This window comes from Anthonomus grandis, chromosome 7, assembly GCF_022605725.1.
Source record: "Anthonomus grandis grandis chromosome 7, icAntGran1.3, whole genome shotgun sequence".
In the NCBI taxonomy this organism is placed as follows: Eukaryota; Metazoa; Arthropoda; class Insecta; order Coleoptera; family Curculionidae; genus Anthonomus; species Anthonomus grandis.
In genome coordinates this window covers 8813696-8840973 of record NC_065552.1, presented here as the reverse complement: position 1 = coordinate 8840973, position 27278 = coordinate 8813696, and the positions used below count along the sequence as shown (strand labels likewise).

At 34.5% G+C, this 27278-nt stretch overlaps 2 long non-coding RNA genes across 2 annotated transcripts in view; one reads left to right on the top strand and one right to left on the bottom strand.

The window, feature by feature from the left end:
- The window catches only part of LOC126738513 (uncharacterized), a 155459-nt gene that overhangs the window by 8279 nt on the left and 119902 nt on the right, over positions 1-27278 (top strand). The window lies entirely within an intron of this gene.
- Positions 3546-7033, bottom strand: LOC126738514 (uncharacterized). Its single transcript, XR_007661360.1, has 3 exons — positions 5830-7033; positions 4080-4429; positions 3546-3729 (listed from the first exon to the last, which is right to left on the bottom strand). It is a non-coding gene; the product is annotated as an uncharacterized LOC126738514 (long non-coding RNA).

The window sequence follows — 27278 nt, the reverse complement described above, 5'->3', positions numbered from 1 at the left end:
AGCAATCCTATCAAAGCGACTTCCCATGTTTTACTGACGCATCAAAGCCTTCGGCTTTCTTTAGGGCCCATTACTGGCCGCACATGCATTTCCTGCACCAGTCCCTTACGTTTGCCTTGCTATTAACCCAAAATAATCTTTTCTTTACTTTTTCCTTTGATACTCCGAGATGCCCTCCTGGCACACCGAAATTCAACATTTAGACACAACGATTTATCTTAATTCCCCTTTGTCGTGGTGGTCAACTATTTTCTGCCGCAAGAGTCCATCTTCCAAAGTTAGGGAGTTCCATTGCGACCAATATGACTTGACATTGGTAGAATACTTGGTAACTTCTTCCCAAGTTGGCTTCTTTCCTTTCTTTATCCAGGGGAGGACCATCTGGATATCAGAATCTTCCTTTTATTCTTTTATAAGGTCTCTGTTTTGTTAAATATCATCGACGACAGTGGTTCTTAACAACTGAGCATCTTCATCTTCCCATAGTGGTACTTGTAAAAATGCTCTATCGCTTTGACAACAGGCCTTAATTATTGGATGGTATATAATACTAAAATAGCCAATGGCTTTCTCTTAGTGATCTTGAATTTAGAATAACCCAGCTCCTATGCCTACATTGCTAGCGTCGGTGTCCAGACAAATTTTCCTTCCCGTAGAGGATAGTTTAGGATAGACACGCTTATCAGAGCCTCTTTTAGTGATTAAAAGCTTCCTGACAGTCTTGGGACTATTTGAATTTTCGTTCTCCTTCTCTCAGCTTAGTGAATACTTTTGCGATATTGGCAAATATATAGCCGGATAATGTCAGTAATAGGTGCATAATCCCAAGATGCTGCGTAGCTTATGCTTGTCTTTGGGAACTGGCCAATCTTTGATAGGGTGGACCTTTGTCTTGGCAACCGCAACTCTTTGACTGGAAATGACGTGACCAAGATACTGCACGCGTTTTAAAACAAATAACATTGCCTTTGGTCGCAACTTTAGTCCGAGCGTCATAGCCAGAAACACTTCATTTAGATTTTTCATGTGGTACTCAAACATTTTTCCTACCATAATAATGTCATCAAGGTAAACCAGGGTAGTCCTGTTGAAGTTGTTTCCATCAGCCGTTAAAAAGTGATCGGGGCATTGCACAGTCCAAATAGCATCACGTTAAATTGCCATAATCCAGCACCCACCGTGGAGGCTGTCTTTTTTTCCGACTTTAGGTGCCCACTCAACTTGTCAGTATTAATTTTTTCAGGTCTGGCGTTGAAAAGTTTTTCGATCCAACCAAGGGGTTCAGAGTGTTGTCAATGCGAGGATATCTGCCCTTTTTAGTTATTAAGCTATCGGTAATCTACGCAAAATTTGGTCAAGTTGTCTTTCTTCTTTACCAGGACCATCGAGGAAGACCATTGACTGCTAGATGGTTCTATGACGCCTTTTTTGGCCACACTCACTAATGTTATCAACTTCTTCTCTCTTGGGTAGTGGTAGACTTCGAGCTGTTTATTGAATGGGATGAGCATTTCCTATATTGATTTTGTGCTTGACTATGTTTGTCAAAGTATCAAAAACATCTCAGCAACTTTTAAATACACCAGCTTCGGAATCTTCACACACATTACTTCGATTTACTTCAGTTCACTAATATTTATTTTTCACAAATGTCTAGTTTACTGACCAATTCATACCCCACACCTGATACCAATGTAGCGTTTTTACCCGTTCGTTAAGGTGTGAATTGAAATTGACTCAATATTTATTTACACCGTATTTACTTACTACTATTTATGTTTGATTTAAATATCGCACCAATATTCCGAACTGAACTTGAATTAACCTCCCAGCGGCGATATGGCTCTTTATATACTCGATAGACTACTATTCCGAAGAAGTCGCTAACCTTCCACGCCTCTCCAGAGATGTATGCCCACTTGCGTCATTCCGAAAGGACAAAAAACATCTGGTATTCGCTGCGTTGCCACTATCGTTACAATAACATGCTAAGTATTACAAAATTTCCAAAACCTAAGTGCCTCTTCTGCCTGTCTCTCGAATACAGCTGCTTGAAGTTGTCAAATATCTATCTAGAAAAATGGGTAATAGGAATCACAATGAGAGACTTTATTATTAGAGAAATGTTACTGATTCCAATATAGAGTCACAAGTATTTTGATAGTTTTCACTTTGCCAGAATGACCCCGTATTAACACCAATAATTATGATGGTTCGTTTATTATCAATAGATGGCGATACGGGTCGAGCATATTATCATCAATATTCAAGCCCACTTTATGCATAGGAGGGTAGAAAAAGTATCAAATTCACCCTAACAAAGGACCCAACATAAGTGGCAATAAAAGCCCGCGTCCAATCACGCGAAAACCTTTTCAGTCTTTGATAAAATACCTAAGAAAAAAGCCTAAATCTTTACGAGACCTTTGCGCGATCGAAAACCCGTAATATTTCATGGTTTTTGTCAATTTTTACGCGAGATTTCCAGAATCGAGTCGTAAAAGACCCGTCCCTGCTTTTAGACGAAAACAAAAGTGATCAGGGACCTGATGAATACGAATAGAATACTTTTATTTACGATAAGCGGGATTGACACTACCATAAAGAAAAATTAGGTCAATGACGTTTAAAATCTCAGCTGTATTTTATATTGGATACAGGATGTAGCAACATAAGGTCTTATACGTATCTATGGAGCCAGATTGACAACACTGTTTTGTTATTGTTTTGGAGTTTTTTCTAAAGTCAGTAAAATTTCGATTAAGTTGTGCAAAATAATTAATAAAAATGTATTAGCATTCCCAATTAAGGACAGTACTACACCTGAACATAAAGGCAAGTGTTAAATTGATCGATAAGGTGAGATTTTTATGGTACTGTTGTTTGTGTGAAGTTATCCATAAAATGCCAGCCATAAAGTTACCGCTCCGCGTGACCGGCCTACTATTTGTGTCAGGCCGGATATTTTTAAAAATCTAAGGAAATGAACATCATCTGTATAAAATTACGTAATAGTACTAATTTTTATCTTTATTATGCATTAAAAAATAAATTTAATCTTAAAAAACAAGCGTATATGAGGAAAAATAATATTTTTTAATGTTTAATATTAGTTATTTCATTTTCATAATTTCTGATATTTTATGGTGAATGAGTTCTTATATTTTAATACTTTTAAATAAATATAAATTTAAATTTTATGTCATAAATAAAAATAAAATTTGAATGGAATCCAAATTTTTTTTCCAGATTTTGTACACTTGGTGCCCACCTATTTTTATGCAAATCAGAGTGCATGAGTTTTGTTATATAAGGGATTTTTGGGACACTCTTAGGTATACACTAACATAAGTTTAGATAGATGCCACCCCTTCGTAACCTTTAGAAAAAATTAAATTTGGTCAAAATCCCGATTTTTTCAAGAATGTTCGTTATTTAATGCTCTCTTACTTTTATGCAAATCGGAGTGTATGAGTTTTGTTTTAATAGTGATATTAAAGATACTTTTGAGTATACACTATCATAAGTTTAGATAGTTGCCACCCCTTCATAACCTGTAAAAAAAATTAAGTTTGGTCAAAATCCCGATTTTTTCAAGAATGTTCGTTATTTAGTGCCCTCTTACTTTTATGCAAATCGGAGTGCATGAGTTTTGTTTTAATAGTGATATTAAGGATACTTTTGAGTATACACTAACATAAGTTTAGATAGTTGCCACCCCTTCATAACCTCTAAAAAAAATGAAATTTGGTCAAAATCCCGATTTTTTCAAGAATGTTCGTTATTTAATGCTCTCTTACTTTTATGCAAATCGGAGTGTATGAGTTTTGTTTTAATAGTGATATTAAGGATACTTTTGAGTATACACTATCATAAGTTTAGATAGTTGCCACCCTTTCATAACCTGTAAAAAAAATTAAGTTTGGTCAAAATCCCGATTTTTTCAAGAATGTTTGTTATTTAGTGCCCTCTTACTTTTATGCAAATCGGAGTGCATGAGTTTTGTTTTAATAGTGATATTAAGGATACTTTTGAGTATACACTAACATAAGTTTAGATAGTTGTCACCCCTTCATAACCTCTAGAAAAAATTAAGTTTGGTCAAAATCCCGATTTTTTCAAGAATGTTCGTTATTTAGTGCCCTCTTACTTTTATGCAAATCGGAGTGCATGAGTTTTGTTTTAATAGTGATATTAAGGATACTTTTGAGTATACACTATCATAAGTTTAGATAGTTGCCACCCCTTCATAACCTGTAAAAAAAATTAAGTTTGGTCAAAATCCCGATTTTTTCAAGAATGTTCGTTATTTAGTGCCTTCTTACTTTTATGCAAATCGGAGTGCATGAGTTTTGTTTTAATAGTGATATTAAGGATACTTTTGAGTATACACTAACATAAGTTTAGATAGTTGCCACCCCTTCATAACCTCTAGAAAAAATTAAGTTTGGTCAAAATCCCGATTTTTTCAAGAATGTTCATTATTTAGTGCCCTCTTACTTTTATGCAAATCGGAGTGCATGAGTTTTGTCTTAATAGTGATATTAAGGATACTTTTGAGTATACACTAACATAAGTTTAGATAGTTGCCACCCCTTCATAACCTCTAGAAAAAATTAAATTTAGTCAAAATCCCGATTTTTTCAAGAATGTTCGTTATTTAGTGCCCTCTTTCTTTTATGCAAATCGCAGTGCATGAGTTTTGTTTTAATAGTGATATTAAGGATACTTTTGAGTATACACTAACATAAGTTTAGATAGTTGCCACCCCTTCATAACCTCTAGAAAAAATGAAATTTAGTCAAAATCCCGATTTTTTCAAGAATGTTCGTTATTTAGTGCCCTCTTTCTTTTATGCAAATCGCAGTGCATGAGTTTTGTTTTAATAGTGATATTAAGGATACTTTTGAGTATACACTAACATAAGTTTAGATAGTTGCCACCCCTTCATAACCTCTAGAAAAAATGAAATTTAGTCAAAATCCCGATTTTTTCAAGAATGTTCGTTATTTAGTGCCCTCTTTCTTTTATGCAAATCGGAGTGTATGAGTTTTGTTTTAATAGTGATATTAAGGATACTTTTGAGTATACACTAACATAAGTTTAGATAGTTGCCACCCCTTCATAACCTCTAGAAAAAATTAAATTTAGTCAAAATCCCGATTTTTTCAAGAATGTTCGTTATTTAGTGCCCTCTTTCTTTTATGCAAATCGCAGTGCATGAGTTTTGTTTTAATAGTGATATTAAGGATACTTTTGAGTATACACTAACATAAGTTTAGATAGTTGCCACCCCTTCATAACCTCTAGAAAAAATGAAATTTAGTCAAAATCCCGATTTTTTCAAGAATGTTCGTTATTTAGTGCCCTCTTTCTTTTATGCAAATCGGAGTGCATGAGTTTTGTTTTAATAGTGATATTAAGGATACTTTTGAGTATACACTAACATAAGTTTAGATAGTTGCCACCCCTTCATAACCTCTAGAAAAAATGAAATTTAGTCAAAATCCCGATTTTTTCAAGAATGTTCGTTATTTAGTGCCCTCTTTCTTTTAAGCAAATCGGAGTGCATGAGTTTTGTCTTAATAGTGATATTAAGGATACTTTTGAGTATACACTAACATAAGTTTAGATAGTTGCCACCCCTTCATAACCTCTAGAAAAAATGAAATTTAGTCAAAATCCCGATTTTTTCAAGAATGTTCGTTATTTAGTGCCCTCTTTCTTTTATGCAAATCGGAGTGTATGAGTTTTGTTTTAATAGTGATATTAAGGATACTTTTGAGTATACACTAACATAAGTTTAGATAGTTGCCACCCCTTCATAACCTCTAGAAAAAATTAAGTTTGGTCAAAATCCCGATTTTTTCAAGAATGTTCGTTATTTAGTGCCCTCTTACTTTTATGCAAATCGGAGTGCATGAGTTTTGTTTTAATAGTGATATTAAGGATACTTTTGAGTATACACTAACGTAAGTTTAGATAGTTGCCACCCCTTTATAACCTCTAAAAAAAATTAAGTTTGGTCAAAATCCCGATTTTTTCAAGAATGTTCGTTATTTAGTGCCCTCTTTCTTTTATGCAAATCGGAGTGCATGAGTTTTGTTTTAATAGTGATATTAAGGATACTTTTGAGTATACACTAACATAAGTTTAGATAGTTGCCACCCCTTCATAACCTCTAAAAAAAATTAAGTTTGGTCAAAATCCCGATTTTTTCAAGAATGTTCGTTATTTAGTGCCCTCTTTCTTTTATGCAAATCGGAGTGCATGAGTTTTGTTTTAATAGTGATATTAAGGATACTTTTGAGTATACACTAACATAAGTTTAGATAGTTGCCACCCCTTCATAACCTCTAGAAAAAATGAAATTTAGTCAAAATCCCGATTTTTTCAAGAATGTTCGTTATTTAGTGCCCTCTTTCTTTTATGCAAATCGGAGTGCATGAGTTTTGTTTTAATAGTGATATTAAGGATACTTTTGAGTATACACTAACATAAGTTTAGATAGTTGCCACCCCTTCATAACCTCTAAAAAAAATTAAGTTTGGTCAAAATCCCGATTTTTTCAAGAATGTTCGTTATTTAGTGCCCTCTTTCTTTTATGCAAATCGGAGTGCATGAGTTTTGTTTTAATAGTGATATTAAGGATACTTTTGAGTATACACTAACATAAGTTTAGATAGTTGCCACCCCTTCATAACCTCTAGAAAAAATGAAATTTAGTCAAAATCCCGATTTTTTCAAGAATGTTCGTTATTTAGTGCCCTCTTTCTTTTATGCAAATCGGAGTGCATGAGTTTTGTTTTAATAGTGATATTAAGGATACTTTTGAGTATACACTAACATAAGTTTAGATAGTTGCCACCCCTTCATAACCTCTAAAAAAAATTAAGTTTGGTCAAAATCCCGATTTTTTCAAGAATGTTCGTTATTTAGTGCCCTCTTTCTTTTATGCAAATCGGAGTGCATGAGTTTTGTTTTAATAGTGATATTAAGGATACTTTTGAGTATACACTAACATAAGTTTAGATAGTTGCCACCCCTTCATAACCTCTAAAAAAATCTTTCAAATTTTATTCTATTAATTAGATTCCATTCAAATTTTATTTTTATTTATGAGATAGAATTTAAATTTATATATATTTAAAAGTATTAAAATATAAGAACTCATTCACCATAAAATATCAGAAATTATGAAAATGAAATAACTAATATTAAACATTAAAAAATATTATTTTTCCTCATATACGCTTGTTTTTTAAGATTAAATTTATTTTTTAATTCATAATAAAGATAAAAATTAGTACTATTACGTAATTTTATACAGATGATGTTCATTTCCTTAGATTTTTAAAAATATCCGGCCTGACACAAATAGTAGGCCGGTCACGCGGAGCGGTAACTTTATGGCTGGCATTTTATGGATAGCTTCACACAAACGGTACTGTTTACCTGCTATCTGCATCGCGGTAGTGCAACGTTGTCGCATGTTCGACGCCTTTATTCTTAGATGCTCGAATTAACAAATTTTTGAAATAATTTTGAAAATGGAGTGTGACATATGTAAAAGGAAGGAAAGAATTTTTGCATGTGACGGATGCCCATAAAATGTGCAAAATTGACTTCATCCGAAGTAATAAATTCAATCCGAAGGCAGCCGAATAATGAAATTTTACTGTACCAGATGCACATAATTTGAAACAAATACCCTACTGCAAAGAACTATTGAAGATAAAAATAATATAATATCAAGCAAGGATAAAATTATTGCTTTGCTTAGGATTCAATTAATAGGTTTTCAGTCAATTAATAGGTTTGCTTAGGAAGCAAATGATATGGAAGCCAGGTATTCTCAAAAGATACAGTTCTGCGGTCCAGCAAAATTTAATTGTAAGCCAATTATCAAACTTAAATCCAATTGCCATTCCAAACAACATACCAAGCTTGCTGATCATACCTAATAAAATCCAAAGTACGAAAACCACCAAAGAAGAGTTATATCAATATGTTAAGCCTGCAGATATTAAAGTTACAATAAACAATACTCGTGACATATCAAACGAACGTGTAGTTATAAAATGCCACTCAAAACAGGACATTAAGAAACTGAAGGAGGATGCCGACAGCAAGTTGAGTAACATTGGTTACAAAGTCCAACTAACAAAAATGAGAAGAACTCAATTCAAAATTGTTGGTTTTAATGGAGATTTAAATCTGGAAGAAATTGAAAAATGTCTGCGTTACCAGAATGACTTCGTAAGGGACACTGATGATATTGACATAATATATATGCACACAAATAAAAAGTATGGAACTCGCACCATTTATGGAAATTGTAATGCTGCTCTATTTCACCGTCTACTTACGAATAAAAGGATCTATTTACAATGGTAGAGCTATCCTATCTATGAAGATGTAGGTGTTCAACGCTGTTTTAGGTGTCAAGATTTCTTTCACAAAAGCCAAAGGTGTACCTATGAAGCATGCTGTGGATACTGTGGTGATAAACATGAATACCGCAATTGCACTAGAGGGGAAAAACGCTGTATAAATTGTGAGAAGGCCATTACAAAATATGGGTATCAATATGATTCCAAACACGAAGCGAATGATTCAAACTGTCCAGTCTACACATTTCACCTTAATACACTGAGCAGTAAAATTGGCTATTCTGATTTTAATAGCTAACATTCAAAATGAAGTTGCCATCTTAAATGAACTTGACCAATATGAAAAATCAATTCAGACTAGTACAGACTGTAATGCAGCCTTGTTAATACTGCTTCAAAATTGTTAAATATTTTACATTTAAATATTCGCAGTATACAAAAAACTTTGACAGTTTTATTACTTTTCTTTAGGCCTATGATCTCTCTTGTAATATTATTGTATTGAGCGAGTGTTGGACTCGTTTTCCGACCTGAATATTTCATTGAAATTTTCAGGTTGGATTTCTTCAAAAACTCTTTATGAAGGAGGTACATCTTCACTTTTCCAGGGACATTGTGGCCTTGTAAGCCAAGTGCCAATAGATGATACAGTGCAAATGATAGTATTGATAGGTAAATTATTTAAATGCGAGCGGTAAATATTCACAGACAAACTTCTTTCCTTCTTCTTTTTCATCTTCATTTTCACTTAATTCTTGTATCGAAAAAGTCTTGAAGAGCTCGTACTCGGAATAAGTTGGGTTGTAAAGATGCCTTTTCTACCGCGAACGTTCTGTTATACGTCAGTACTGACGATTCACATACTCCTTAAAAGCAAAGAGAAATTCAAAGGTAGTTTAAGTACTAAAAAACGTCTTTTAAAAAACATTACCACTATTTCAGCAAAAATTGCCAGTCTTTATCCCGGCGCGGGTCTTTGAAGCCCGGGCAATACTCGGGAGGATTTACAATTTTATGAAAATAAACGAGCGCACATTACTTGTCCGTAAAAGTCATTCCGGGGAGATATTCGTCCAATATTATACGAATTTATTCCTGAGTTATGGCCGAAATTTGGCCGGTGAGAGCCTCGAACCAACGAGGCGTGAGACGTAGAAGGTCTCGCAGAACAATAACGATTTCTTTGTTTCCTTGTAAAAAGAAATTTATACGCTGGGTTGCGAACGATTAAAAATTCGGCAAAATAATGGCAATACTTCACACTCTCAGGATGCTAGTTTTGTAACGAGATAAGCGACCTACATAACTCTCAATTTCATATAATATCTTAGCAAATGTTATTGCAAACCATATGAGACCTATTAATGCCATGCATTCAGTATTTAACGCGAAAAATCAATAGCAGTAATAGCTTCTGTGCATGCTTAAGAAGTTGTCATATTTTGCCCTTAAACACTTTGTCCTATGTATTTGTTATATATGAAACCTGTATACATTTCGCAGGTAAGAAGCTGTTTTCATATTCTGATGTACAGATTTTTTTATATCAACTGGGCCTGCAAAAAAAAGAACAGTGTCTAGTCTCAAAATGTTAGATGGAGACCAGCTTAATAAAAGCACACCTTAAATAATCTTAGGTGTAAACTAACGCGTGCTTTGTACTCCTTAGTACCATTTTCTTATAACTTTACATGTGCAGAGTAGAATCTCTTAAGTAACATCATCTATTCATGGAGTTGTTTACTCTGTGCTGAAAACTTTGAAACAAAGATAACGCATTAGTAATTATCGTGTCAATCGACACTAAGCAGAGCTGGGTGACATCACTGCTCAGGTGTAATAATTTCTTTTGACGAGGTGATTTCAGGGTTTTAAGCTGATTATTCTAAACACTTTGGCTTTTCGATACAAATTGCATGATATAATATTCGCCTCTAAAACCTCCCATTCTCGTATCTCGTTACCTGCAGTCCTAATACATATTCCCCGGGACTTGGGATTCCGCTGGACCTTCGCATTAATGCTGGATATCCTCCCGTGTTGAATACTGTATGAGCTAGACACCCCTATGTCCTTTCTCGCCCCTGTATGTTTCCAACAGAACCTTTTTCTTTAAAAGATATCCTTGTCGCTGCCTAGCAGTTGAATTTTTAGTATTATAGGAACGATGTATAAAGTAAACGTTATGTACGAAATTTGCGAAAAAAATAAATTATGTAAAATATCATATTGTACAAAACCAACCTATAACATTTATTGCGTAACATTCGTGTGCCCTATATCTATGTTAGATATCATATATTTTTTTTGTTAACCAAATTATGGCTAAACTGTAAGCGGTCAAAGCTTTAGCCTAAATATTGACGTTATTTTGGTTGATCTACATCCACAAAGCAGCCACAATCACAAAAATACTAATTTCTAAAGAGATTGTGGTTTGATCTATTATAAGGTGGTTCTACAAGCTTAATAGTTATTTTAGAACAAAAATCATAAAGTAGCAGCAAATACATATTTTTTTTAAATCCCACTCTGACTGTCATTAGATCATAATAGTCGCATAAACTGGCTGCTTTGATTGGCATGCTATTACCCATCAGAGATTTTGCTCTTTATGGCCCCTTTTTGATTCATAAGAAAACTGTCATTTTACAAAGACGTTAACAAATAGTCTTATATTTGTTATTTATCGCCATCCTTCCATGAATAACCTAGAAACTGAGCGACGACTATATATATATACTATATATATTCCAGCCGCCCTTTGATGTTCCACTCTCTGACGGGAATCCAGAAGTAACAACTTTTATTGGACTCCAATATTTATAACCAAAAGGCGATTGCTTTCCTCAAGAAACTCTCAAACGTGTAGTCGAGATCAAAAGAAAAACGAATATCCAATTTCGCAGGAGCTGCTGCAATATAGCGAGGACGTCTTATACATAATCTGATTGGGCGGTAGAGATTGGAATTGGATCGGCCTGGACGACCGGTTTCATCTAAGCAAATGTTTTTGTCGGGAATGAGATAAGTTATGGATGGGTGTTTCGTTTATTTTTTTTTTCGGGTTATTTCGTTTGGAAGGATTTGATTTGTTGTGCTGAATTGAACGGGTAAAATAGGCAACATACAGAGGGTTTATTAAGTAGATGCATATATTTTAGAGGTTTTCTAATATTTATTTTAGACGATAATTTTTGACAACGCCCAACATCAGTCGCTTGTATTATTGCAATCTTTGATTTTATTTTGCTTTTGTTTTTTATTAATTTAAGAAACTTTGATTAAAGGAACTACAACCTTAGCAATATCTAAGTATAAATACCGGTTCCAAATCTAGCCAAGGCATATTAGATAAGAAAGCAATTAATTAGCTCACCTGTTGGGTCGATACTAAGCTTATCCCATTGGGGTATGGAAATAAGGAACAATCTATTAAAAAACTTCGGACCAAGGTACTGAGGTTCATCCTGTGTTCTTTTAAGGCGACAGAAATATGAGCGCGGGCTTGGTTTAAGCCGTGTATTATAAGGTCGATGTCCCAGTGATAAAGATTAATTTTTTATTATATAAAAGTCTTTCCAATATGTAAATGTAGACCATTGTCAGTACTCGAAGACTAATGGAAACCTCTCTACAATCATCCCTACCTTCGAATCCTACGATTTTTCATATGGCTTTTTTCTGTAGCCTGAAGACTATCTCAGCATGACCCGAAGGTATATAATAGGACCCCATATAGATAGATAGATAGCATACCTTATTGTTCAAAAATTACAATATATATAATTCTTATTAACATAGCCTGAAAAACATACCTACTAATTTTATAGAACTCACAAGAACAGCAACATTTAAAATGACAGAAATATTGTACTAATACACTTGTTGGTCAAATTACAGAATCTTAAAAGCCTTATAAAGACTAGATGCTACTCGAGATTAAACAAAAAATATTAAACAACTGAATAAAACGCATGGTCAGTTAAAAGGTTTTAGCACTTATGTCGAAATATTTTCAAATTCTCAATACATTTTAATGCCCATATAAATAATGGAGTCCTTTATGTAATTAAAGTGAGGAATAGGCAAACATATATCATGTTCCTGGCGTGTTTGATAAGTTCTGGCAAAAAAAAGAAAGATGTTTGTGAAGAATACATAATGTTTCCAAGACAAAAAGAGTTGGAGGGTGAGGATTATTTTTAATAAATAGTGGTTTGCAATGAGTACGTAGATATACCAAAGACAATGACAATGACAATTCTTAAATGTGATTCCACCAAGGCAAAATAATTAGTCTGTGCAATAACGGGACCAAGTTCCCTTGCAGTTACCTTTACGTTATAGAAACCAGAAGCCAGCTCACATGGGAGTCAAATTTCAACCTGTAATCTATGTTCAAACCCAGATATTTAGAATTTCCAACAATCTTCAAAATTTCAGTCTCAATAGCAATATTTTCCAAGCGCATGTCTTTAAATATAACAACATGGGTTTTTGATAGGTTAAGAGCTTGTTGATTAGCATCACACCAATCCTTAATCTTTTAAATGTCAAGAGCAATAATATTTTGAGGGTCGAGAGGGTCCAGTGACCACAGTGCTGTACATTCATCAGCAAAAGCTCCAAACTCTCCTGAAATGTCAAGGCTTAACAAATCATTGATGTAAATCAGGAAGAGAGTTGGACCCAACAGACTCCTGAGGAACACCAGTAATGATTTTGCTATCCGATGCTCTGCTCTTGACAGAGACCGACTGTATCCTGTCTGATGGATCAAATTTAATCCATGCAAGCTCAGCACCTTGGAAGAAATACTTATAAGGCTTAGACAGCAGTATTCTGTGACTGACACAGTTGAACACTTTTGATAAATCACAGAACACCGCTGCCGAAGACTTACGCTGGTTTAAGGAATTAAGAAGAGTCCTTATAAAGTGCAATACAGCATCTGCAGTGCTTTTTTGGTGTTAAAAGCCAAACTGATTTTTGCTTAAGACACTGAAGTCAGTAAATAACTTTGTGATGCGTATGTTAACTGGGCGTTCTACTACTTTGGACAGAGTGGAAAGCAATGAAATTGGCCAATAATTCGACGGTTCCGAAGAGTCACCTAGGTGGTTATGTTGGCAAACTTAAGGCAAGAGAGAAAACTTTCTTTAGCAAAAGAGGAGTTAACGGCATAAGCCAGTGCATATAGGATTTTAAGGAAAATACCATCATATCCTGAATCATTCTGATTTTTCGCCCCACTAAGAACTCACGAATTTCAGTTCAGTTGGTGGGTTGAAAAGCGAATGTAAATTATATTTTTATTTTGAGTAGGGAGTCAAGAGGATCCTTTATAGTGCACAAGATGGAATGGTAAAGTAATAAGGGATCATTCTCAAAAAAAATCTGATTCCAATTTTATTTATTGTATTCGTTGCGAAATCTAAATAATTGTCACGTCTAAAGATCCGTTTAGGGACAGTGTGAATAATTTTCCTAATTTTGCAATTAACTGGAAAAGCAGAATGTTCAGTGATACGATTAGAGGAATTTACATGAATAGATAAACAGCATAGGCCAACTTGCTGTGAAAGACACCAAATGCCATGAGACAGCTTAACAAGCCAGCCAGCATGAAAATATTATTCTTTAAGCAAGCACTTAACATGTCAGCTTTTGCCTCCCGCACCATCTTTGCATCCATATGGTACGAACTTTTAGAAATATACACACCTTATTTGCTCCATTGATATTATTGCGGCTTCTAACTATAAAGATCATGATTCTTATTTCTCTTTTATTTAAAGCCTATTTAAGGAACCGCTCCAAAAGCTGAGATGGCGGTATGTTAAGCAGAAAGTGATAAACTAACATTGAGTTTGATATTTGAAAAATCATTGACAAAAATCCGAAATAGAAGTGGCCCAAGCACAGATCTTTGTGAGACTCCAATGTCAATAGTACTCTTCGCCAATATAGCACAGCCATCCAAGCCACCTGGGTTCTTGAGTCAAATAAGATGTTATTAGATCAACGATGCTACTGTCGAAATTATATGCCATTAGTTTTTGAATCAAGATATCATGAGACAGGCCATCGAAGGCCTTGCTGTGATCATAGAACAAAAAGAAATCCGCAGAAGCCTCCTTGAATGAGTTTAAGATGTAAACTTTGAGGTTAGCCAGAGTGGTGTTCATTCTCTTACGAAAGCCAAATTGACAGTCATTACAATAATAATATATATTGAAGTAATTAGTGATTTTGATCATAATACATTTTTTAAAGTTTCTTGGAGAATACAGGCAAAAGTGATATTGGTCTAAAATTTTTAGGCAAATCCGTGTTTCCCTTTTAAAAGATAGGAGTCACTAAAGTTTTTTTAAAGATAAAGGACTTCGTCAATTGTGCGGTGTAACTGGCTATCGGGAATGTCAAAATCGACTAAAACACGTATTTAGTGTAAAAAAATATACTAATATACTAGCGCTTCCTGTAGGCGAACATCAGGGCTATGACTTTGTTAAAAAGACGACTCTGCTATAAAGAAATAAAGGAAAATCGTAGACCGTTGTCATGGTAATGATTTTTTTAACTTATAGGCAAAGTATGTCTTGGTTGGTGCACAAATTTTCAAACAACAGATCTCATGCAAGAAATGTTTGCCTACGAATAAATACTTACAATATCTACTATTTACATTTATTACCTATTTACTACCAAAATCAAAAAAAGAAACAAACAAAATCCAGTTTTTTGTAAGAAAACTTTATTTAACATACTACTTATCATTGAACCTTATAGCATTGAGGAATTCATAATTATAGTATTATCTAAACTTTTTTTTATGGCAATTTTCATTTTAAATTATTTGTCCATTTTTTGTTTGTTGAAAAATTTGCTTGCTTTATCCTTTGTATACTTAACAATAGCATTTCAATGTGTTTCTTACTTCGACTGGTTACTGTTTTACTTGATTTTTTGATCCTTCCAAATAACTTGTGTGTTTCATTATTTTCTCCTGTACCAGACTGTTAATGCATTAGCTCTTTTTTACGATATTCGCTGTTCGAAAATGATAAAAAGTGGCCAGATTAACTCAACATCCCTATAATGAAATGACCCTTGGTGTTCTCCGTTCCTTAGCTAAACTTGTTTCGGTTTTATCAGTAAAAATGCAGGAACGATCCGTAGGATAATGCCGGGCCGGACGTAACGGGACAATCGGAATAAAAGATCCGTCCGGTTTCGCAAAAGCTGCAACTTCGTTAGTCTAAAAAGTCTGTTTCTGCGAGATAAGAGCCCTCCTGCTTAAGCCGGGTTGCCCGTTTCCACCCTACGAATTTCCCATATTCCTGCGAAAAGCGGGACTCGTCTCGTTTAGGTATCGTTAATTTTCTTAAATATACAGGACAGGACTTTACATTGAGTAGAGATTTTATGGTTTTAAATCTTAAGTTGAACATATGCAAGGAAGAAATATTTACTTACGGGGAAAATACAAACAAGTAAAGGTAGTAGAGAGTCTCGTAATGTATGTACCCTTACTAGAAGAGCACATTACAAATGCAAAGATTTTTTCAATTTCGTGACATTTTTATCTATCAATATTGATAACTGGTCATTGAATCTCTACTTCTCTATGCTTTAGGATGAAAAAGCTAAATGATATAATAATTTAATTAAAATCAAAACAGAAAAATTATTTCGTAAAGGATAATGGTGACATCAAGCTACACAATGACATGACATCAAACAACAGATCAATGAATCATATTAAAAAGATGTACAATCATACCACTCACATCAAACCTAATTTAACATAATTTAACCCACTTCTCATTACTCTCTGCTTCTAATAGTACCCCAACAATACCATCCTTGGCCTCTTCAGTTGGGACAAGACCGACAGGTTGAATATTTGCAGACTTGTTATGACGTCTGCAGTTGACTTCCTTAGGTCATCTTAAACAAGTTAAACTTTTAAATTCTTATTTGATTTGAGTTTTGTCAACGATTATCCTCCTTTATCCCTTACTTAGTCTTGAGGCGAAATCAAGTGGGCTTTATCACAATTTGAATTACATATCGATGAATCTGCACTTTCAAAACATTTTATAATACTCATCTGAGCTATGGTTTTTAATGCTGGCTTGCTAGCTCTCAAGATAGTGATTATCTTACCAATAGCTTACCGATCCTTGCTATGTGTCATGATATTTGTGTTATGGTGAGCAGATAATTCGAATTCCGGTCGAAGGATTGTAGTTTGTGAGGACCTTTCCTTGCATATAAAAGACTTACTAAAGGACCAGATATAATGAACTCATCATTTATTCAGTCTTTTTTCTACTAGAGAGTTGATACACTAACCAGGAAGCATTATTTACTGTTATTATTGGCATTATGTTAATGTGTTAAGTTAATTTATTTTTGTTTGGCTCTTGTGTCTATATTCTACTCTCTGAGTTCCCCCAGGACAATGGCTGGCAACGCTCCTTTCTCTGTATTCCTCTCTAGTATTATTATACTAGAGCTGTATTTATTCTTAATTTGCAACATAGCAGATTAAGATAGTCCTATTTATCCCAACATGTATTAGTCCTTACCTGACCAGGTTACTGGTATGAATAGCTTTAGCTCACGACCAATAAGTTATACGAAAGGAGTAGTTGAGAACGGGATTTGAAGTAAACTACATGCGTTCCTGGCTCCTGGTTACCATTATATTGTTTTAAAATATTCGTCGCCAATAAAAACGACAAAAACATGGTCTAAACCAATTCACGTACATTCACGACACGGTTATGGTTATTGTATACGATGTCACAAGATACCTGACATTCTTGTCAGCCACTGATCTACTAAAACAATACTGTGTGTTCTGGGTTAATGGCTAACCACAGAATACAAATATAGAGAAATGCTTGTTGCCCAATTAGACGGGAATTCCGTTGACAACTCTATTGACATTGTTCACAAGGATGAGGGCGATCATCTTGAGTGGCGTGTGGCGGGAAATTTAAATCAGATCTATTGCGCGATATGGAAATTTGAAGTCATTTGTACAATTACAGAAGATGCGTGAACTAAAGGGTAATGAGAGATATATTTAAATAGAATTTTATTTTAATATAAAATTAACAATACATCTATTAGTTTAAAAACACCCACATTTTATTAAAATTGCTAATTTTGAATGTGAAAGATATCTTGTAGATCAAGTTTTCAAAGACTGAGGATATTGCCGGTCCCATGCTTGTACGTTTTAAATATTTCCAGGATAGCAAGAAATCATTTTACGTCTTTTCAAAAAAAATTAGATGTCTATAATGTAATGATGACAAGGCAATGCAATAGTCTTAGAATTCCCTCCCTAGATGTCCCTACTTTAATTGCATCAAGGTGTATAATGCTTTACCTGATAGTTTTAAAAATTTGTCAAGTGATAAAGTATTTAAATCTAGACTTGATTATACAATAATTATTGTGCAAAAATCCCTTTTATTCACTTGATGAATTTGACAACCACATATTATCGCAGAGACTCTAAACTTACGTTTGTTTTAAATTAGCTTTAGTTTAATTAGTTTTAAATGAAAATGATATATTGTAGCCTTTTACTCTAATTTTTGATAATTGTGATGTTTTCATTAAAACTGTTGACAAATAAACTTTTTGTCAAATAAATTTAATGTACGTTAAAAATTAGCCTCAGAAATCAAAATCAGTAGACCATCTTGAATGGCAGTCTATTCCGCTTCGCCATATTCAACCTTCATACGAAAAGAAGAGAAAGGAGAGAACAGAAGTGGAGAGAAGAGGAGAGGAAAAGAAAAATGGAAAGGAAAGGAGGATATTTTAAAAAGAACAGTGCCACTTGTCAAGACAACAACTGATTGTAGGTGTTCAAGACATCATCAATTGCTTTTTATTACTTTTATTGATTAAGTGCCAAATGTAGCATTGAATGCAATGTTGCCATTTTCATACGTTTTATCTGTCAACCAGAATGTAGTCTCGTTAATTTATTTTTATAGGCGTTGCCTAAAAATTTCTGATTTTCAGAGAAACCAAGAAATTAGCAAGGATTACAATTTCCTGTCTGTTATCGGTCAATGGAAGACTGACGACTTCCGATAAATACATAAGTAGTGTACTTAATGTTACCAGATCGTGAAAAATTGCTTTTTTTGTGGGAAATTGATTTTTTTACCTGCAAGCCTGCCAAGAGTTTTCCACTGTTGTCGTAAAAATGGAATTATTCATAATTTTACCAGGTTCGGTAGAATAACCCTGGCGGTTAGGGGCTGTCCGCAGGGTACCCCCCTACCTTGTGGTGCCTTGTGGTCGACAGCCTGATAAATCTTTTAAACAATGCTGGCCTATACACACGTTCCTACGCTGATGATCTGGTAATCCTTTACCCAGGGAAAGACGCCGTCTCAATGCGGGGCCCTATGATGAGAGCCCTGCGTATGGTGGACATATGGTGCCTCTCGGGGGGTCTCAGGATTAACCCCAAAAAAGCCGAGCTCCTACTATTCACGAGGAGACGTAACTTTGGCACGCCCCCTGTTATATCTCTAGGTGGCGTGCAGCTGCATTACTCCAGGACAGTTCGATTTCTGGAAATCAAGTTAGATCTTAAACTCTCCTGGTACAATCATGCAGACACCTGAATGAAGAAGGCCACCTGCGCGCTATGGGCTTGCAGGCAAGCTTTCGGCAATACCTGGGGTCTGTCTCCTAAGATCCTCCACTGGATCTACTCGCGCATTGTGAGACCTCTCCTCACATACGGGGCTATCGTTTGGTGGCCATGCACGGAGAAAGCGAAAATTCAGTGCTCAACTGGAGTCCAACGTCTTGCATGTCTCAGCATAACAGGTTCCATGCGGATGGCGCCAACTAGAGCGCTCGAGGCTCTGCTGGGTCTTCCGCCTCTGGACCTCGTTGTGCAATTCGAGGCAATGAGGACTGCGTACAGGCTATACGTCCTCAGCGAACTAGGTGCTGGCGAGACTGGTCACGCAAAAATTTGGTCACGGGCCATACAGGAATGTCCTCTCCTTCTGATGGACAGTGACTGCATGACTCCAGTGACTGTGGACTGCGAGGGATTCGTGACGCATTATGCAGGTAGAGAGGAGTGGCAGCATTCCAACAGATCTGCATTGATAAATAGAGGGACCATCTGGTACACAGATGGCTCTAGAATGAATAACAGAGCTGGATCAGGGCTTTGTGGTGGGATCCCAGATACCAGTAGGGCATACTCGCTGGGGAAGCATTCCATTGTCTTCCAGGTCGAAGTATTCGCTGTATTAAAATGCGGACAGAAAATCCTAAGCTGCGGATACCGCAATACAGTCGTATCAATATGCTCGGACAGCAGAGCTGCCATTAAGGCTATCACGGCCGCAAAGGTAAGCTACAAGCTTGTACTAGTACTGCATAAAAGTCCTGAAAAGACTGGTGCAGGTTGGCTGCAGGGTCCAGCTCGTCTGGATACCTAGCCATGCAGGCCATGCAGGTAATGAGGAAGGGGACTCTCTTGCCGGACTGGGATCCGCAAATGTGCCGGTGGGCTCAGAACCCATAGTTGGTATCGCCAATTGCGTTGCGGTCGCGTCAATGAAGGGTCTGCTGGACAAGTGGACCCACCGAAGATGGACTGAGTCCCCTGGTATGAGACAGGCCAAAGCGCACATAGGTGGGCCCTCTGCCTGTTTCACCAAAAATCTACTACGCCTAAAAAGACGCGAAATTCGGGTAGTGACAGGTCTTTTAACCGGTCACTGGCACTTAAGAAGCCATCTCCATACTATCGGTATTGCGGACAACCCGGAATGCCGATGGTGCTGTGAGGAGGATGAAACCGTTGACCATGTAGTCGGGTAGTGCCCAGCACTCACGCGCGCCAGGTTCAAATACTTGGGTAACACTTTCAGTGTACCGAGTGACTTTAAGTCCTTCAGACCAGAGAGCCTTATCGGTTTCTCTAAGGCCCTTGGGCTCTGGTAACTCCCGGTGGGGCATGACGGGTCCATTAGGAGACCTATATGCATAACTGCCTTGGCAGTCCACTGTTTCGACAATTCAATTCAATTCAACCCAAACAGGAAAAGCTTAGCAAAAATCGTGCAAACAGCAACTTCTATCTCGGTGTTGCAGTGTAAGTAGCCAATAAATTCTAACGTTGCAAGAACATTTTTCGTTAATGAATTCGATACCCTTTTATGCTGATTTGGTTATGGCTGGATGTGTTGATTATAACATTTATTCAAGAAGAAAGCAACAAATTTCATTACATACTTTTGGTTTTTGAATGAAATCGTAATATGGCAACATTGCGGTACGAGATGCTGCGTGCACGCTTTCGCATTTACAACATTTACAGACAGAAGCCTAGAAATCGATTCCAAGGATTTTTAAGGATGTAGAAGTACCTTAGTCAATGTTGCCAAATCATGGAAAATTTCCCTATTTATGTGAATTATCATCAATATTAGAAATTTGGAAAAGGGGATAAAGTAAAAAAGTTTTTTGATCTGCGAGTCTAAAAACAATAATATGTATAATTCTTTTTTAAAAAATTATTATAGTAACTAGAAATTATTATTCACTCACAATTAATTAAATTATTTTGATTTACATAAGGGTTTACTAGGTAAAATTGATTCCATACTTCTAATAGTGATTATAAGAGATTATTGGCTACGAATCATTTTTTTTCAGACATTAACTTTTTTTCCTTTGCCCACAGAGACCAAAGAGATGCACCTAGTTTAAAATAATCAATTGATAAAGTGAACCAAACATCATCAATCCAAACTCAATGAAATGATTCTTATGATAAGACTTAAAATTGATTAAATTATCATCCAACTCAGAATATGGCTAAAAGCTCTTCACTTACCTGTCATTTGACTTAATACAGAACCTTATGATCTTGAACTTTTATAATGATTTTATTGGTATAGTGTCAATTAAATTTATGGTAATGATTTAATTACTCTTATAATTTCCAAAATGAAAGTTTTATGCTGTAGATATCCAAATGGAAATCCGCATAATTTTATTTTATGAGGTTGCCTAAATTCGGATGTCAGTATAGTACAAAAGAAACGCCAGAAACCAGCAAGCCATACCGTGGCGTTGCCAAGTGACTAGCGAATAAATTCCAACGTTGTTATTTTTACTTAAATATATTCGATACATGATTGATCTGAGTTGGTTAATGGTGGATAAGCCGACTATCGAATTTCTTATCTCTTAATCTAGATTATTTAGAAAAATTCTAATTTTAAGTCTTGGCCAAACTGAGTATAAATGTGAGTCTTTGCAGCAATGAATAATTCTGACTCTGGTCTTCTATTCTTAAGTCCTAGAGGATGAAATTACTAAAAAAAAAAGAAACCTTATAAAAAACATGGCTTAAATGAGAATAAGTCTCTTTCAAAAATAACTTTTATGGAAATTGAGGGGCAAAAAGCTTTGGAAAATTTGTATGAAAAAAAAGGTGCAAATTAAATATCAGTTATCTTTACAGGAAAATGTTCTAGCTCATTATGTTAATTTCTTACTTTGTTATTTAACCAGTCTGTGTCATCTGGAATCTTTCCAGATATCTGAAAAGTGTCTGGTATCATTCCAACATATAAAAATGAACAGAAAAACGATGTTAAAAACTATAGGCCATTTAGTAATTTTTGCACCTTTTTTAAACTTTTTGAAAAGCTGAATGGCCTATAGTTTTTAACATCGTTTTTTGTTATGTTATAAAACTCGTTTCCAAATTGTGGACCACAACTACACATTAGCCTGATCTCATTTTAACTTTTCAGAACTTGGAAAAAAGAGTACTACGTCTGACATTTTATCATTATTTAAAATTATTAATAACTTGTAAAACTCTACAAATATTCTTTCTAAAATTATGTATAATCTACCTGCCTGAGAAATCATGATCTCTTTTGTATTCCATACTGTAGAACAAATTATTACAGAACTCTTCTTTGGTAAGAATGGTAAAAGCTGTTAATTTGCATTGTAATAATTTTAACCTTTATCTCTTTTTTACAATTTCTCGAGGAATTTTTTACAATTTAAAAAAGGACTGAAACCTAAGTTCCTAGAAATAGATAAGTAGGTAATTGTTTTGTGATATTGACACCCAATGCTGTATAAAAGTATTTAGTTAGATATTACTTAAATATTGCTATTGCTTAAGTTGTAGTAAGTTTAAATTATTATTGTAATATCAGGATACTATTTTTGAATTTTATCTATTTGTACTATTTTTGAATTTTATCTGTTTGTATCCTAGAGATTAAAAGGATCAGATGTTCTTGTCAGACAAATATATTTTCCTATATCTATTGGTGCTCTAATTCAACAATAAACAGCACTTTATCCTTCCTATAAAATCTGTTTTGATTGAAGTTTTATTAATTGTGAAGAAATTAGAGAAACTGAATAATGTTTAATAAATAAATGGAGGAAGACTAAAGGATTTTCATTTTACCTTTTTATTAATTGGTTTTCAAAGTCCGCCCCTGCAGAGCCACTTTAGTAAAACTCCGACCTGCTGCAGCCCTTCGGCAACAAGAATATCGCCCTTATTAAAGGGTCTATACGTATACATATACATTTTACCCCCGGCCACGAGAATTATAAGGACCCCCATTCGCCCTATCTCAAACTAGTAATGGCCCCATCATATCGAGAGGACCAGTAAAATTTTTTTTATTATTTTTTATCTTCTCTTTTACTCATATAGGCACATTATCCTTTATGTCGCCTGATGGTGAGGTTCTTTTTAGGGGGAAAAATTCAATGTTTCTACTCGATTTCAAGGTTTACGTTTCAATAAGAAGCAAATTAATTAATTAAATGTTTTTAAAAATGTCGTGGTTATTTCCTGTCTCTCTGCTCCCCTATATACCTAGATGCAATACAATACCTTTTTGAAAAATCAAAGAAAAGCTCCTGCTACCTTTTCAATTGCCAAAGTAATTGAAAAATCTCTCATTAGACGGACGTTTCACACTCACCTTGTTCCCTTGTTGCTTCAGGAAAGCAGAATCCAAAATCGTCGAAGCGTTGAAATTAAAAGAGGACTAAATACTCGAAATTTTTTAGCGTCAAAGTACAAAGGGATATCGGGATTCAGTTCCCTTTTATGCTCCCCCTTTAGATCGACGTTTCTCGTTACCTTTATTGGTTTTTTTTTTGGTTCATCTATGTGACTTTTTTACTTTTATTTGGAAATTTATATGGTGCTATAGAAAGGTTATTTATTGTTAACCTATTTGCATTATTTTGTTTTATTCTGTAGTAAAGGTTTACTTTATTAATGTTAATTTAGGATTCTATTCCCTTTTCCAATTAGTAATTAATGGGTGGAATGCATAAAAAGTAGTAGTTGCTAATGCTTCGCTAAAAAGTATTTACTTTGTAGCATTTGCTTTTACATAAAAGTATCTACTTCGCCTATGAAGTAAATACTACACTGTACGGCCCAACAGAAGTCCCTACTACTTAAGAGAAAAGTATCTACTAGTGCCGCAGTAAGCGCGTGTCAAAGTTCTCAAAATTGACAAGACACTTGTCAAAACTCGTTTTTCTATCAGTGCGTCTATTAGTATTAAGTGTGTTCGTGTAATTCGGTTCGGATTCAAACTTTTTTTAAAAGTTCAGTGATTATAATACTGGTTTAACTATGAGTGATTCTTCAGATGCCGATGCAACAAAAGAGCTAGGACAAGATAAAAACGACCAAGTATTATTTGTTACTCTACTTGAATGTTATCAAATTTTATTTGATAAAAAGATGATACCAAAAATTACAAATGAAAAAGAAGATGTACTAAAAAAATTAACAAATGGTTTTATTAAAATATTGGGAAAAAACCTAGGCACAAAACAAATTTTGAAAAAGTTTAATAACATGAAAAAAAAAGTTAAGAAAATAGTTAACTTGAAAAAAACTGGAATTAAAAGAATTTGTATTGACGGAACGGCAAAAAAAATTCTACGACTTATGGAATGTAGGAGAAAACCCAGTTCTACACAAGTACCAGGTGCATGTCAGGCTGGTGTAAGCAATGAGATTGATGTTTGCTTCCAAAACAGTGAAGATGATTTCCTCAGTTCTAAATCTGGCTCCAAACAAGTTAAAGTCATGACACTTATTCAGCTACAAAAAACCTGTCATAGTGTCTGTATGACTGTCTGACACTGCTTCAATTAAACAAATTGAAGCAGCCGAAGCCCAAATTTCTGCTTCTCGAGCTCAACAGTCTTCAGCCGAAGCTCAGGAACAGGCCGCGATTGCATTGGTAAATTTTGCCAAAGCTGGTGGGCAGTTAGTTGACCATTTAATTAGTCGGGACATGTTGGATTATTAACAGGAATTTACGTATGAAGCCATAATTTAAATATAATATAAGGTGTAGTATCCATTTATTTCTTTTATAGTTTGATATTTTGTCACAAACTTAAAATTGAAATAATTAGTTTATTTAGTTGTTATTTTTTTATGCTTAGTTTATTATTGAACATTTCATAAGTTACCTATTTAGTATATAATTATCAAAATAATAATAATAACTTAAATTATTAGGTATGTTAGTTATCATTACGAAATAAAAACTCATCAACTTCATTTCTGCGCTGTGTACCTTGATTTGGAATTTGTGCTTGATTACCCTCTGGCATTAGTTCATTGGGATGCTGAACTTCCATCTCAATTCGATCAAAATCATGGTATGGATCTTGTAGATATTTAGCTATATGGTGAAGTACAAATGCACTCACAATAAGTTCCGGAATGTTTTCAGTTTTTAGGCGAAAAGTATACGGAGCATTGGAAAACGCCGTTTAACTGACCAAAGCAGCGCTCTATGACACATCATTTCTTTGCATGGATTAAATTATTATTTTCTTGCATTGGTGTAGTTGGATTTTTATATGGTGTCAATAACCACGGGGCAACACCATATCCTACATCACCTAATAAAGCTGCTTCGTGCACATTATTATACATAATTCCATGCACTATGGAGTTTCACCAAATTCGACTATCGTGTACGGAGCCTGGCCAAGATGCATCCACACTTTTCTCGGGCATTACAAGTAGCTTAAACATTTATTGAGCATACCCCTTTTCTGTTCACGTATTCATCACCGTGAATAGATGGGTTTGTTATTTTTACATGGGTACAGTCAATAACACCTATAACCCTGGGCATTCGCTCACCACGTGCTCCCTCATTAATAGCAACTCTAAGCAATTCGTTAGTGCTGGGGAACTTTATTCAATTGTTTCTTTTTAAATAAATTGCTTTAGATACCAAGGCTAAGGTTCTGGAAACAGTGCGTTGATTGACGTCTAGATCAACACCAACTCCTGGCTGAAATCCAGGATCTCCTGTAAGAAAAGTTATTTATATTTTTTCAAATTACAAAGTTAATTTACTAGAAACTTTAGAATTTACTTCTCAAAAAAAACTCCATTTTCCGAGTCGGTGACAGGGCTCCACCCCTTGTTTCCACCGGTTCATTATCATCTTGGAGAAAATAATGTCCAAGCCACTCTACATTTTCTCTGTTAAATCTAAAATACCAAAGCATGATTAGATGATTGGGATAGAAAAATCTATTTAATTTATGGTAATTACCTAAATAATTTTCGATATAAATCATTATTGTATTATCTTCTTTGTTTGTATACTTTTTGACAATGCACATCCATAAAAACTGCCATTTTTTACTAAAAAACTTTGATTGCTGGGGCCGAAGTTTGTCAAACACCAACTTTATTTAAACTGTAGTAAATACTACTATAACTAGTAGATACTTCCAAAGCATAGCACCTTCTTCTATGTATCGCGTACATAGTAGTATATGCTACAGAGAGTAGTAAATGCTTCATTAGTGTAGTATAGACTTTAGAAATGTAGTACATACTTGAAGCATTAGCATATACTACTTTTTATGCATTCCACCCAATATCTCAAAGAATTTAATGCTACAAGAACTAAGGACAAATGGAGTAACAAAACGATCCTAGAGTCGTTGGACTACTTTAGCTGTAAGAAAAGAAAGAGTTATAAAAAAAGAACATAACCAATAAAGATCGGTATGGTTCTACAAGCATTAATAATTCTGCCGTAGTAAATAGAAAAATAATATTAAAAAAACTCATTTTAATAAATTTTTTATTAAAACAAAAAGTTCATCAGATCAATGCTACAGAAAAAAAACCTTTTTTTTTTACTAATTCTGATTTGATAAATCTGAGACCACTAAGATAAGTAAATTATAATTTAAGTTTAATAAATTTAGAATAATAACTGCTAAGACCTAAGATTGACATTTATGTCGATTTAGAGGTTAAAAATCGACTTTTTCATTTTCTAATACATATTTTCAAATTCCACTTTAATTCTGTATCTTCTAGAAATGATTTTTCTTACATGTTTTATTAACTATAAATTAAACTTTAGAGTTTTTGCACTTTATAATTTGGCTAGACTCTGGTTCTCCTAGAAATTTAACTTTTCTTACGTATTTAAACCAAGCCTAAGCGAGATGAGTCAACCTAAGCTAAGTATACTATTTGAAGAGTACTTGTAATATGTTCTTTATTTGTAGAATTTATAGATATTTATAATCTTGTGTAGGGTGAAGTGGGGTAAGCGTAATCAAAAAAATGATAGTGGTGCTTTAAAATTTAATAACAAAAAAACCAAAAAAAAATCGGGTTCATTTTTAGTAGGCACAGAGCTTATTTCTTTGTTAAATCAATGTCATGTTTATTTATTTTTTGTCTGCTTTTGTTTTTTTTATAAACCAAAATAAAAAAAAACATGTCGGCTGATTACA